The sequence below is a fragment of the Bos taurus genome, chromosome X, assembly GCF_002263795.3.
Source record: "Bos taurus isolate L1 Dominette 01449 registration number 42190680 breed Hereford chromosome X, ARS-UCD2.0, whole genome shotgun sequence".
NCBI lineage: Eukaryota > Metazoa > Chordata > Mammalia > Artiodactyla > Bovidae > Bos > Bos taurus.
The window spans coordinates 73,172,716-73,181,913 of NC_037357.1; positions in this window are offsets into that span (position 1 = coordinate 73,172,716).

Here is a 9,198-nt window from a genome sequence, read left to right on the forward strand (position 1 = left end):
AGTCTGTTGTTCCATGTCCAGTTCTAACTCTTGCTTCCTGACCTGTATACAGGTTTCTCAAGATGCAGGGTTAGGGTTAGTACTGGATACAATCTCAAAAATGACAGCATGATCTCTGTTCGTTTCCAAGGCAAACCATTCAATATCACGGTAATACAAGTCTATGCCCTGACCAATAATGCTGAAGAAGCTGAAGTTGAACGGTTCTATGAAGACCTACAAGACCTGCTAGAACTAACACCCAAAAAAGATGTCCTTTTCATTATAGGGGACTGGAATGCAAAAGTTGGAAGTCAAGAAACACCTGGAGTAACAGGCAAATTTGGCCTTGGAGTACAGAATAAAGCAGGGCAAAGGCTAACAGAGTTCTGCCAAGAGAACACACTGGTCATAGCAAACACTGTCTTCCAACAACACAGGAGAAGAATCTACACATGGAAATCACCAGATGGTCAACACTGAAATCAGATTTATTATATCATTTGCAGCCAACGATGGAGAAGCTCTATACAGTCAGCAAAAACAAGACCAGGAGCAGACTGTGATTCAGATAATGAACTCTTTATTGCCAAATTCAGACATAAATTGAAGAAAGTGGGGAAAGCCAGTAGACCATTCAGGTATGACCTAAATCAAATCCCTTATGACTATACAGTGGAAGTGAGAAATAGATTTAAGGGACTAGATCTGATAGATAGAGTGCCTGATGAACTATGGATAGAGGTTTGTGACATTTTACAGGAGACAGGGATCAAGACCATCCCCATGGAAAAGAAATGCAAAAGAGCAAAATGGCTGTCTGAGGAGGCCTTGCAAATAGCTGTGAAAAGAAGAGAAGCGAAAAGCAAAGAAGAAAAGGAAAGATATACCCACTTGAATGCAGAGTGCCAAAGAATAGCAAGGAGATATAAGAAAGCCTTCCTCAGTGATCAATGCAAAGAAATAGAGGAAAACAATAGAATGAGAAATAGTAGAGATCTCTTCAAGAGGATGTCCCTTAGGTAGCTTGAAATAGGAGAGGTCAAGCTAGGGATGACCTCTGCCTAGAGTATTCTTTTATGTTTAAATCTTCAAAGTCTTAACAATGAAATAAATACCCTACTACTTAAGAGGTTTGGAGATATTTAACTCACCATATCCTGTCCACCCACTCCCCATTTCCCTCAGAACCTTTGTGACCAGGAACTGTAGGTAAGCACTCATTTCCTTTCAGTTTAGGGAGGACTGAGTGAAAAGAGGCTTGTTTCCTGTAGCCAATATTCATAACCACAATCTCTTGAAGATGGAACCTTGGAGCCCCAGAGTTTAGCACCATACTGTATTAGGCACCTAATACTTTACCACTGGGCTTCCCCAGGGGCTCAGTGGTAAAGAATCTACCTGCCAATGAAGGAGATGCAGGACATGTGGGTTTATCCCTGGGTTGGGAAGATCCCCTAGAGGAAGAAATGGCAACCCACTCCAGTATTCTTGCCTGGAGAATCCCATGGACAGAAGAGCCTGGCAAGCTGTAGTTCATAGGGTTGCAAAGAATTGAACATGACTTGGTGAATGAACATACACACACCCTACCACATTACCACCATTAGAACCACTGGAAGATGAACAAGAGACAGCTAAAAGCACTTCCCAAGATTTGATTTTTAGATCAGAGAGAGGGCATTTTTCATGTAGGCCATAGGAGAAAGAAGTATGTTAGTGCAGGTCCAGTCTCACACCAGGACATATCTGTGTGATATACTATATGGAGAACCTGTAGGGCTCTACTTTAAAATGCTTCCTTCACTAATGTCTGAAACACCAGCCCTTTGGAGGTAAGCATTTCTTCTTTTTAAAGTTGATTTTCCAATTCTGATGCTCACTTAAAAATGTACTTACTTAAAATCTTAGTGTAAATGATTTAATTAGAATTGAAAAGACAGAAGTAGATAGTGGGAACAAGTCATAAAGGAAAACTGAAGAGATTCCAGGATGGGAAAACTAAGCTTCCAAAAATAGTCTTTAATGAATTTACACTATGATACCTATGGTGAGAATAGTCCTGAGCTAGTTGGGGAAAAATAAAGGTGGGGGGAGAGTAAATTAATCTAAATTTTCCTTAAGTCAGGTATGCTGACAATAGACCAAAATATATTACCCCTGCTTTTTCTTTTTATTCTGTACTCCAAGGTCTGGCAGAATATGGGGGTAATGCTGTGTTTGTTTATTTTTTAAAAAGTTTCTATTTGCTTTGGGTTTCTCTAGAGTTTATTATGATGCTCTTTCCCTCTCATACTCCATTCAGCAAATATTTTCAAAATTGCTAAATGAAAGACAAGTGGATCAAATGCAGCTTGGGAGGAGAGAATGAGGGGGAAAGTGTGGGAAACAAGTGATAGCAAAGGGCAGGGTACCACGTCCGAACAAATTTTTAGCATCTAGTTAGCCAGACAAGACATTATGCAATTGCCACAAATATGAAGCAACATATATGTGATAAGGGTCTAATAATGTCACATTTAAGGTTGCAAGATTTCACAGCAGAAGTAAGGTAATGACTGGAGTGAGAAATGGAAATTCAGGATGGAACTCAGGAAAGTATTACAGGGGAAGGAGAGAGTAGGCTGAGTCTACTAAGAATGGCAGGATTTCAATAAGAAATATTCAGTTCAGTTCAGCCACTCAGTCGTGTCCGACTCTTTGTGTACCCATGGACTGAAGCATGTCAGGCCTCACTGTCTATAACTAACTCCTGCAGTTTACTCAAACTCATGTCCACTGAGTCAGTGATGCCAACCAACCATCTCATCCTCTGTTGTCCCATTCTCCTCCTGCTCTCAGTCTTTCCCAGCATCAGGGTCTTTTCAAATGAGTCAGCTCATCACATCAGGTGGCCAAGTTTGGAGTTTCAGCTCCAACATCAGTCCTTCCAGTGAACACCCAAGACTGATCTCCTTTTGGATGGACTGGTTGGATCTCCTTGCCGTCCAAGGAACTCTCAAGAATCTTCTCCAACACCACAGCTCAAAAGTATAAGTTCTTCAGCGCTCAGCTTTCTTTGCAGTCCAACTCTCACATCCATACATGACTACTGGAAAAACCATAGACTTGACTAATGTCTCTGCTTTTTAACACACTGTCTAGGTTGGTCATAACTTTCCTTCCAAGGAGTAAGTGTATTTAATTTCATGGCCAAAATCACCATCTGCAGTGATTTTGGAGCCCAGAAAAATAAAGTCTGACACTGTTTCCCCATCTATTTGCCATGAAGTGATGGGACCGGGTGCCATGATCTTAGTTTTCTGAATATTGAGCTTTAAGCCAAATTTTTCACTCTCCTCTTTCACTTTCATCAAGAGGCTTTTTAGTTCCTCTTCACTTTCTGTCATAAGGATGGTGTCATCTGCATATCTGAGGTTACTAATATTTCTCCTGGCAATCTTGATTCCAGCTTGTGCTTCATCCAGTCCAGCATTTGTCATAATGTACTCTTCATATAAGTTAAATAAGCAGGGTGACAATATACAGCCTTGATGTACTCCTTTCCCGATTTGGAATCATTCTGTTTTTTCATGTCCAGTTCTAACTGTTGCTTCTTTACCTGCATACAGATTTCTCAGGAGACAGGTCAGGTGGTCTGGTAACCCATCTCTTTCAGAATTTTCCACAGTTTGTTGTGATCCACACAGTCAAAGGCTTTGGCATAGTCAATAAAACAGAAGTAGGTGGTTTTCTGGAAATCGCTTGCTTTTTCCATGATCCAATGGATGTTGGCAATTTGATCTCTGGTTTCTCTGACTTTTCTAAATCCAGCTTGAATATCTGGAAGTTCACTGTTCATGTACTGTTGAAGACTGGCTTGGAGAATTTTCAGCATAAATTTGCTAGCATATGAAATGAGTGCAATTGTGCAGTAGTTTGAACATTCTTTGGCAGTGTTTTTCTTTGGGATTTTAATGAAAACATCTTTTCCAGTCCTGTGGCCACTGCTGAGTTTTCCAAATTTGTTGGCATATTGAGTGCAGCACTTTCACAGCATCATCATTTAGGATTTGCAATAGCTCAACTGGAATTCCATCACCTCCAGTAGTTTTGTCTATATTGATGCTTCCCTATGGCCCACTTGACTTCATATTCCAGGATGCCCAGCTCTGGATGAGTGATCATAGCATCGTGAGTATCTGGGTTGTGAAAATCTTGTTGTATAGTTCTTCTGTGTATTTTTGCCACCTCTTAATATATTCTACTTCTGTTAGGTCCATACCATTTCTGTTCTTTATTGACCACATCTTTGCATGAAATGTTTCCGTGGTATCTCTAATTTTCTTAAAGAGATCTCTAGTGTTTCCCATTCTATTCGTTTCCTCGATTTCTTTGCATTGATCACTTAAGAAGACTTTCTTATCTCTCCTTGCTATTCTTTGGAACTCTGCATTAAAATGGGTATATCTTTCCTTTTTTCCTTTGCCTTTCTCTTCGTTTCTTTTCATAGCTATTTGTAAGGCCTCCTCAGACAACCATTTTGCTTTTCTTTTTTGGGGGGATGGTCTTGATCACCGTTTCCTGTACAATGTCATGAACCTCCATTCATAGTTCTTCAGGCACTCTGTCTATCAGATATAATGCCTTGAATCAATTTCTCACTTCCTCTGTATAATTGTAAGATATTTGATTTAGGTCATACGTGAATGGTCTAGTGGTTTTCCCCACTTTCTTCAATTTAAGTCTGAATTTGGCAATAAGGAATTCATGATCTGAGCCACAGTCAGCTCCTGGTCTTGTTTTGCTTCTCCATCTTTGGCTGCAAAGAATATAATCAATCTGATTTTGATATTGACCATCTGGAGATGTCTATGTGTAGTCTTCTTTTGTGTTTTTGGAAACGAGTGTTTGCTATGACAAGTGCATTCTCTTAGCAAAACTCTGTTAGCCTTTGCCCTGCTTCATTCTGTACTCCAAAGCCAAATTTTCCTGTTACTCCAAGTATGGAGGAGGAAATGTCAAACCACTCCAGTATTCTTGCAATAAGAACCCTATGAACTGTATAAAAAGGCAAAAAAAAAAAAAAAAAAAAAAGACACTGAAAAATGTGCCTCCCAGATGGAAAGGTGTCCAATAGGTTACTGGGGAAGAGAGGAGGACAATTAGTAAAAGCTCCAGGAAGCATTAAGCAGCTGGGTCAAAGTAAAACAATGCTCGGTTGTAGATGTGCCTGATGATAAAAGTAAAATTCAATGCTGTAAGAACAGGATTGTATAGGAACCTGGAATGTTAGGTTCATGAATCAAGGTAAATTGGACATAGTCAAGCAGGAGATGATAAGAGTAAACATCAACATCTTAGGAATCAGTGAACTAAAATGGATGGAAATGGGTGATTTTAATTCAGATGACCATTATATCTATTATTGTGGGCAAGAATTCCTTAGACGAAATGGAGGAGCCCTCATAATCAACAAACGAGTCTGACGTACAGTACTTGGACGTAATCTCAAAAATGACAGAATAATCTCTGTTCATTTCCAAGGCAAATCATTCAATATCACAGTATTCCAAGTCTATGCCCCAACCATGGATGCTGAAGAAACTGAAGTTGATCAGTTCTATGAAGACCTACAAAATTTCCTGGAACTAACACCAAAAAAGATGTCCTATTCATCATAGGGTATTGGAATGGAAAAGTAGGAAGTCCAAAGATACCTGGAATAACAGGGAACTTTGGCCATGGAGTACAAAATGAGACAGGGAAAAGACTAAGGGAATTCTGCTAAGAGAACACACTGGTGATAGCAAACACCCTTTTTCAACAACACAAGAAATGACTCTACACTTGGCCATCACCAAACCGTCAATACCAAAATCAGATCGATTACATTCTCTCTTTTTTTTTTTTATTCAGTTTTAATTTAAAAAAAATTATACATGTGTTCCCCATCCTGAACATTCTCTGTAGACAAAGATGGAGAAGCTGTATACAGTCAGTAAAAACAAGACCTGGAGCTGACTGTGGCTCAGATTATCAGCTCCTTATAGCAAAATTCAGGTTTAAATTAGAGAAAGCAGGGAAAACCACTAGGCCAGTCATATATGACCTAAATCACATCCCCTATGAATACACAGTGGAGGTGACAAATAGATTCAAGGAATTAGATCTAGTAAACAGAGTGCCTGAAGAACTATGGAAAGAGATTCATAATATTGTACAAGAGGCAGTGAAAAAAAAAATCCCAAAGTTAAAGAAATTCAAGAAGGCAAAGTGGTTGTCTAAGGAGGCTTTACAAACAGCTGAGAATATAAGATAAACCAAAAGAAAGGGAGAAAGTGAAAGGTAAACCCAACTGAATGCATAGCTCCAGAGAATAGCAAGGAGTGACAAGAAGGCCTTATTTAATGAACAATGCAAAGAAATTAAGAAAACAACAGAGTGAGGAAGACTAGAAATCTCTTCAAGAAAATCTGAGATATCAAAGTAACATTTAATCCAAAGATGGGCACAATAAAGGACAGAAACAGTAAAGACCTGATAGAAGAAGATGAGATCAAGAAGAGATGGCAAGAATACACAGAAGAACTGTATAAAACAGTTGTACAAAAAAGTTAACCTGGATAACCGGGATGGTGTGGTTACTCAGCCAGAGCCAGACATTCTGGAGTGTGAAGTCAAGTGGGCCTTAGGAGGTACTGCTGCCAACAAAGCTCGTGGAGATGATGGAATTCCAGCAAAGCTATTTAAAATCCTAAAAGATGATGCTGGTAAAGTGCTGTACTCTTTATGCCAGCAAATTTGGAAAACTCAGCAGTGGCCACATAACTGGAAAAGGTCAATCTTCATCCCAATTCCCAAGAAGGGCAAAACTAAAGAATGTTCAAATTACCTGACAGTTTCACTCATCTCACATGCTAGTAAGGTTATGCTCAATATCCTTTTAGCTAGGCTTCAGCAGTACATGAAATGAGAACTTCCAGATGTTCAATTTGGGTTTAGAAAAGGCAGAGGAACCAGAGATCAAATTCCCAACATTCACTGGATCATAAAGAAAGCAAGGGAATTAAAAAAAAAAAAAAATTGCCTCTGTTTCGTCGACTGTGCTAAAGTCCTTCCTTGACTGTGTGGATCATAACAGACTTTGGAAAACCCTTAAAGTGATGGGAATACCAGACCATCTTGCCTGTCTCCTGAGAAACCAGTATTCATATTAAGAAACAACAGTTAGAGCCTTATATGGAACAAGTGACTGGTTCAAAATTGAGAAAAGAGTATGAAAAGACTGTTTATTGCCATCCTGTTTATTTAACTTACATGCAGGGCACATCATGCAAAATGCTGGGCTGGATGAGTTACAAGCTGGAATCAAGACTGCCGAGAGAAATATCAACCACCTCAGATATGCAAATGATACCACTTTAATGGCAGGAATTGAAGAATAACTAAGGAGCCTCTTGAAGAGAGTGAAAGAGGAGAGTAAAAAAGCCAGCTTAAAACTCAATATTAAAAAAACTAAGATCATGGCATCCGGTCCCATCCCTTCATGGCAAATAGAATGGGAAAAGGTGGAAGCAGTGACAGATTCCTCTTCTTGGGCTCTAAAATCCCTGCACATGGTGACTGCAGCCATGACATTAGAAGACAATTAATTCTTGGCAGGGAAGCTATGACAAACCTAGACAGTGTATTAGAGAGCAAAGACATCACTTTGCTGACAAAGTTCTGTATAGTTGGGGCTATGGTCTTTGCTGATGCGAAGAACTGACTCATTGGAAAAGCCCCTGATGCTGGGAAAGATTGAAGGCAGGAGGAGAAGAGGATGAGATGGTTGAATGGCATCACTGATTCAATGGACATGAACTTGGGCAAACTCTGGGAGATGGTGAGTGATAGGGAGGCCTGGTGTGATGCAATTCACTGGGTCCCAGAGAGTTGGACATGACTTGTTGACTGAGTAACAACTATGTATTTGCATGTGTGTGTAAGTATGTGTGTGTGTGCATATAAAGTGAAAGTGTTAGTCACTCAGTCATATAAGGAGTGGATATTTTTTTTTTTCCTCTAATTTTATTTTATTTTTAAACTTTACATAATTGTATTAGTTTTGCCAAATATCAAAATGAATCCGCCACAGGTATACATGTGTTCCCCATCCCGAACCCTCCTCCCTCCTCCCTCCCCATACCATCCCTCTGGGCCGTCCCAGTGCACCAGCCCCAAGCATCCAGCATCATGCATCGAATCTGGACTGGCAACTCGTTTCCTACATGATATTTTACATGTTTCATTGCCATTCTCCCAAATCTTCCCACCCTCTCCCTCTCCCACAGAGTCCATAAGACTGTTCTATACATCAGTGTCTCTTTTGCTGTCTCGTACACCGGGTTATTGTTACCATCTTTCTAAATTCCATATATATGCGTTAGTATACTGTATTTATGTTTTTCCTTCTGGCTTACTTCACTCTGTATAATAGGCTCCAGTTTCATCCACCTCATTAGAACTGATTCAAATGTATTCTTTTTAATGGCTATTTTGAGTTAGATTTACTTAAAGAAAGACAAGCTCATTCAAACTAAGGATACAGATCTACAGATCAAGATAATTCTTTATTCATTCTCAAAAATTTAATTTTGAAATATAAAATATAGTAATGTGGAAGTAAAGGTTTGAGCTTTTATGATTACTTCAAGGAAATAATTTTCTTTTTAATAAATATTTCATTGTGAGGTAGTTTACCTCACAATTCTAAAATTACTAAATTTCAATTTAATATTTTTGTTGTGTTGTACATAAAATATTACATGGTATAATATAGATTATCATTAATATAATATCTGTTTTTCATATCTGCAATTTTAAATACCAAAGGTTCTCCCTTTCTAAGATTTTTCATTAGCTTAAACTTTCATTGGTTGTGATTTATTCATTGCCAGCATTTGTTTTAGCATTGTATATTCTGCAGAAAGCTTTATGCCTTTTTATGTAATTTTATAGAATTAACACATTATAATTCATGAAAATAACACATCATCATTTATAAATGTATAAGTAAAATGTGTTTTAATCTGCAATTAAAAGATTAAATATATTAAAAATAGGTACCTAAATTGTTTTCCTGGGGGAGTTATCAGTTAAAATGCTAATTATACTCATTCCTACTTTAAGTAAAACACTTTTTGGTGTGAAAGGAGAGGATATTTCATGATCTGAGGTTTGGCAGTGTTCCAGGCT